The following is a 5,981-nucleotide window of genomic DNA, read 5'->3' on the forward strand; positions in this document are numbered from 1 at the left end:
AAAAAAAAAAACAAAAAAAAAACCCAACCAACCAAACAAACAAAAAAGATACAATAGAAGAAATTGACACAATATTCAAAGAAAGTGCCAAATATAAAAAGAGAAGGGGAATGTGGGGTGCACCCTGTCAGAGATGAAGGGAAGGAGAAAGGGAGTAAAGAACTCTGAGAGGGGACAACATCTGGGATATAAATAAATAAAATAATTAAAAATAATAAATAATAAAATAAAATAAAGTGTTTATTACACATAAAAATTTTTCTATTACAAAACATCCAGGAAATTTGGGACACTATGAAAGAACCAAACCTATGAATAGTAGGAATAGAAGAGGAAGAAGATTCCCAGTTCAAAGGCTCAGAAAATATCTTCAACAAAACCATAGTAGAAACCTTCTCTAATGTAAAAAAAGGAGATGGCTATAAATGCTCAAGAAACTTACAGAACACCAAATAGATTGGACCAGACTAGAAAACCCTCCTGTCACATACACAATAATCAAAATTGTAAATGTAACAAACAAAGAAATAATATTAAAAATTGCAAGGGAAAATGCCAAGTAACATATAAAGGAAGATTTATCAGAATTACAACTGACTTCTCAACAGAAACTTTAAAAGCCAGAAGGTCCTGGGCAGATATCTTGAAGATCCTAAGAGACCACAGATGTCACCCAGACTATTTTACCCAGCAAAACTTTCAATTACCATAGATGGAGAAACAAAAATATTCAATGACAAAATCAAATTTAAACAATATCTTTCTACTAATCAATCCCTACTCAAGCTACTAGAAAGAAAACCCCAACGTGAGGAGGGTAACTTTACTGAAGAAAACACAAGAAATTAATCATCTCACAGCAAACCCAAAGGAAAAGTAACACGCATACACACACATACACACACACACACACACACACACACACACACACACACATACACACACACACAAACTCACACAGTACCACTACCAATATAAAAAAAATCACAGGAAATAATAACCATTGGTCATTAATATCTCTCAATATTGTAGGACTGTGACAGAGTGCATGGATAAATAGAATCCATCATTCTGTTTCATATAAGAAACATACATCAGTAACAAAGATAGATATTGCCTCAGAGTAAAGGGCTGGAAAAAGATTTTTTCAAATAAATGGACCCAATAAACAAGCTAGAGTAACCATTCTAATGTTTAAGAAAATAGATTTTCAATCAAAAGTAATCAAAAGAGATAGGGAAGGACATTTCATATTCCACCAAGATGACATCTCAACTCTGAGCATCTATTCCCCAAATACAAGGGCTCCCACATTCATAAATGAAACATTACTAAAGTTTAAATCATACATCAAACCCCACATAATAACAGTAAAGGACTTCAACACCCTATTTTCACCTTCTGGCAGGTCATCAAGACAAAAACAAAGCTGAGACATAATGAAATTAACTGACATTACAAATCAGGGCCTAGCAGATATCTACAGAACCTATCACACAAAAGAAGAGATCTTCTTAGCACCTACTGGATCCTTCTCCAAAACTGACCATATACTTGGTCACAAAACAAGCCTCAACAGATAAAAGAAGATTGAAATAACCCCTTGCATCTTATTGGATTTCTATGGATTAAAGCTGGATTTCAATAACAACAGAAACAACAGAAAATCCACACACTCATGAAACTAAAAAACTTTCCACCCAATGATCACATGATCATGGAAGAAACAAAAAAGAAATTAAAGACTTTCTAGAATGCAATAAAAATGAAGACAACATACCCAAACTTATGAGACAAAATGAAAAGATTGCTAAGAAGAAAGTTCATAGTACTAAGTGCCTCTATGAAGAAATTACAGAGATCTCATATTAGCAACTTAACAGCATACCTGAAAGCTATAGGAAAAAAAAAAAAAGAAACAAACAAACAAACACCCCTAAGAGGAGTAGACTTTGGGAAATAGTCAAACTCAGGGCTAAAATCAATTAACTAGAAACACCGAGTTCAGTACAAATAATTAACAAAACCAAGAACTGGTTCTTTGAGAAAATCAACAAAATAAACAAACCCATAGCCAAACTAACTAAAAGGCAGAGAGACAGTATTCAAATTAACAAAATCAGAAATGAAAAAGGTAGATATAACAACAGAAACTGGGGAAATTAAAAAAATCATTAGTTCAAAAGCCTGCTTTCCACAAAATTAGAAACTTTAAATGAAATGAAAGATTTTTTCTAGACAAATAATATTTACCAAAGTTAAATCAAGGTCAGGTAAACTACCTAAGTCGTCTTATAACCCTTAAGGAAATAGAAGCAGTCACTAAGTCTCCCGACCAAAAAAAGCCTTTCAAAGATTACATAATCCCAATACTCCTCATACTAGTCTACAAAATAGAAACAGAAGTAACAATGTAAAACTCATTCTATGAGACCAGTCACCCTGATATGTAAAACACACAAAGATTAAACAAAGAAAAAAATTTCAGACCAATTTCTTGTGAATATCGATGCAAAAACATTAATAAAATACTCACAAATCAAATCCATGGAAACATCAATAACATCATTTCACCATGATCAAGTAGGCTTCATCCCAGGGATGTGGGGATGATTTAACATTCAAGAATCCATCAACATAACACAACATATTAACAAACTGAAAGAAAAAAAAATCAAATGTTTATCCCAGTAGATTCTGAAAAAGCCTTTGACAAAATCCAACACCCTTCATGTTAAAAGTCTTGGGGAGATCAGAGATACAAGGCAAATACCTAAACATAATCAAAGCAATATACAGGAAGGCAATAGCCAACATCAAACTAAGTGAGGAGAAACTTAAATTCTAAAATTACACTTAAAGCCCCACTCTAAAAAATCAGAGATACCATATTTACCAAATAGTCCTGGTCTAACTGGATGTCTGCATATAGATGTATCATTTTATCACCCCGCACAAAACTCAAGTCCAAGTGAATCAAAGACCTCAATAGAAAACTGAATACACTAAATCTGATAAAAACAAGAAGTGGGAAATATACTTGAATTCATTGGTTTAGAAGACAATTTCTTTAACTTAATACCAGTGACTCGGACTCTAAGATCAACAATTGATAAATGGAACCTCATGAAACTAAAAGCTTCTGTAATACAAAGAACACTGGCAATAAAACAAAAATGGCATTGTACAGAATAAGAATCTTTAGGAAACCTACATCTGACAGAGGGCTAATATCCAAAATATATAAAGAACTCAAGAAATTAGACACCAACAAACCAAGTAACACAATTAAAAAATAGTGTACAGAGTTAAACAGAATTCTCAACTGTGGGGCAATGGGCAATTCTGACAGCTGGAGTCCAGGAGAACAGCCTCCTTGGAACCCTGGAGACCCACTAAGCATTGTGCCTGAGCCCAAGGGCTCAGATTTCAGCCCAACCCCCTCACAACGACCCCAGCAGGAGAGGTGTGTAATATTGGCCAAGCCCTCTTACATGCAAATAAAGATACTCAGCCCAAACCAATGAGAGATAACTGCTGCCAAAATCTGAAGGACCCCCCAAAACTATATATGTGTATGGTATCCAGAGAAGTAAAGCATGTGAAAGATCTACTCCCGTGGTCTGAGCCTTCTGTTCTCAGAGCTAGGTCTGCTCTCCCGAAAATGGCCTGAAGCTGCGCAGCACTCCTCACTGGCTAGTAGGCCTGTTGGCCCAGCCCAACCCGACTCAATACAGGGCAGCTGGGAGAAACAGAGCATCTTGAAGACAGGGCAGAGATGCCCTTGTCTGTGCTTGCTCAATTCTATGCACAAAGGGCCACCAAGTTGGGCCAGAGATCTCCGTGGGAAACCACCGGCAATAAGACCCACACTCAACAAAGGAATCTTGAATGGCCAGGAAACACTAAAAGAAATGTCTTTAGTCATCATGGAAATGCAAATCAAAAGGACCCTGAGATTCCATCTTATACCAATCAGAATGACTACGATATTAATATATACTGGAACCACAAAAAAAGTAGGCTATAATATCAATGCAGAAGTGGACCTGCTACCAAGGCAAGGTCAAGTAGGCAAAGAGCAAAATCTTCCTTTTTCCCTGTCATTATACAGGCTTTTAGTAGCAGGTGTTGCTTAGATTAGATCTGGATTAAAGATTTGGGTTTCTCCCTTCCAGATCTGGATTAAGGTGGGTCTTCCTCAAAGATTCAGATCAGAAGTTTATTCTCCCATGTCAAATTAGAAAAACAAAGGAAAACCTACAGGTGTGCCCTCCATTTTTGCTTTTTAGCTAACTCCAGATGTAGTCAAATTGACCACCAAGATTAGCTATCACAGTCAGTCCCCAGTAATTTTAGGAAAAAAAAAAATTATGCACCTGAAGGGAATGTTGCCTCAGGGCACTTTCTTTTTTTCTTTTCTTTCTTTTTTTTTTTTTTTTTTTTTTTTTTTTTTTTTTTTAAGTCAAGCTTGAAGCAAGCTTTATTTTAATACTAGAAGGATGGATCTCTGACCAGCTCCATCTCTGGGTACCCAGAAAATGGTCACAAGTCATATTTTTGCAGGGGCTTATAAAGGCAAAAACTAACAATTCGCCACATTTCTCAGGTCCAATCTGGAGCAAGCATTCATCCTGATATATTTCCTGCCTGTGTACCTCCACCTCACATGAGATCAGGCACATCCAGTGCATCTGGGCCAAACAGCACAAATGGGAACTTATTCTTAATTGCAAACAAAACTCAGTCTGTAAGGGATATTATTCTGTTTTGGTCTCACACCACATATACATTCTCTCTCTCTCTCTCTCTCTCTCTCTCTCTCTCTCTCTCTCTCTCTCTCTTTCTCTCTCTCTCTTTCTCTCTCTCTCTCTAAGTCTTATTTTATTTTTATTTTTTATTTTTTATTTTTTGGGGGGTTATTTTTGTTTTGTTTTATATTTTCTTTATTTACATGTCATATGATTTCTCCTTTCCCAGTTTCCCCTCCAACAAACAAACAAACAAACAAAAACAACAAGAACAAACTCCTGTTGCCTCTCCCCTCCCCATGCTTGCCACCCCACCCTCTCCCACTTATGGCCTCAGGGCTCTTTCTTACTCCACCTCCAAAGGTAGTTCAAGAACAGGATTGAGTCCCACACTCTTTCATCTGAAGTCCTGCCTAACACACAAAAGAACCAGCCAGATTCCACTCTAAGGTCAGAAGTGAAGAGGTCAGTTCAGGCCCTTTGGAAAATTCCATCAGACCCCTCCCCTCCTGAAAGAGAAAGGTCTTAAAGCACTTAGGCACTCCTCTGGAACAGAGAAGTTAATCCTGTTCCTTAGACCACAGGGGTAGGGGGCAAGGGTTAGACCGACCATTGGCCACCTAGTGGTGGGGGAGGCCCAGAGCAGGTAGACACATTCTGCAGGGCAGACAGACCGTTGGCCACCTACAGATAAGGGAAGTCCTTGCCACCTCATTCCCTAAAGACCAATCAGTTTAAAAGTCACACTGTTCTACCAATCACATTGTGCCTAACAGCTGCTGCTCTGAAAACTGAATAAAAACTCGCCAAACGAGCTCCAAGTGGTCTTTCTGGCTCCTTCCTGTGTAGGGCCACCCCAGCATGCTGGAACAATAGAATTCCTCTTGCTTTTGCATTGATCCCTGACTCCACATTTTTCACTCATCTCTGATCAGTTAAGGCTCGTCAGAGTCTTACAGAAGCTTTTTATAAGGTAAAAGCAAGTTTTTCTGTTGGCTGTAAAACTTAAGTTTCTATTGCTTGGAATTTGACCTGACATTAACTTTGAGAAGCTGGAGCTAGACTGACTCCATGACAGGCTGCAAACTGCCAGTTCAAGACTAGGTCTAGCCCAGCAGTGGTGGCACACGCCTTTAATCCCAGCGCTTGGGAGGCAGAGGCAGGCAGATTTCTTAATTCAAGGCTAGCCTGGTCTACAGAGTGAGTTCCAGGACAGCCAGGACTAAACAG

The sequence above is a fragment of the Mastomys coucha genome, unplaced genomic scaffold, assembly GCF_008632895.1.
Source record: "Mastomys coucha isolate ucsf_1 unplaced genomic scaffold, UCSF_Mcou_1 pScaffold21, whole genome shotgun sequence".
NCBI lineage: Eukaryota > Metazoa > Chordata > Mammalia > Rodentia > Muridae > Mastomys > Mastomys coucha.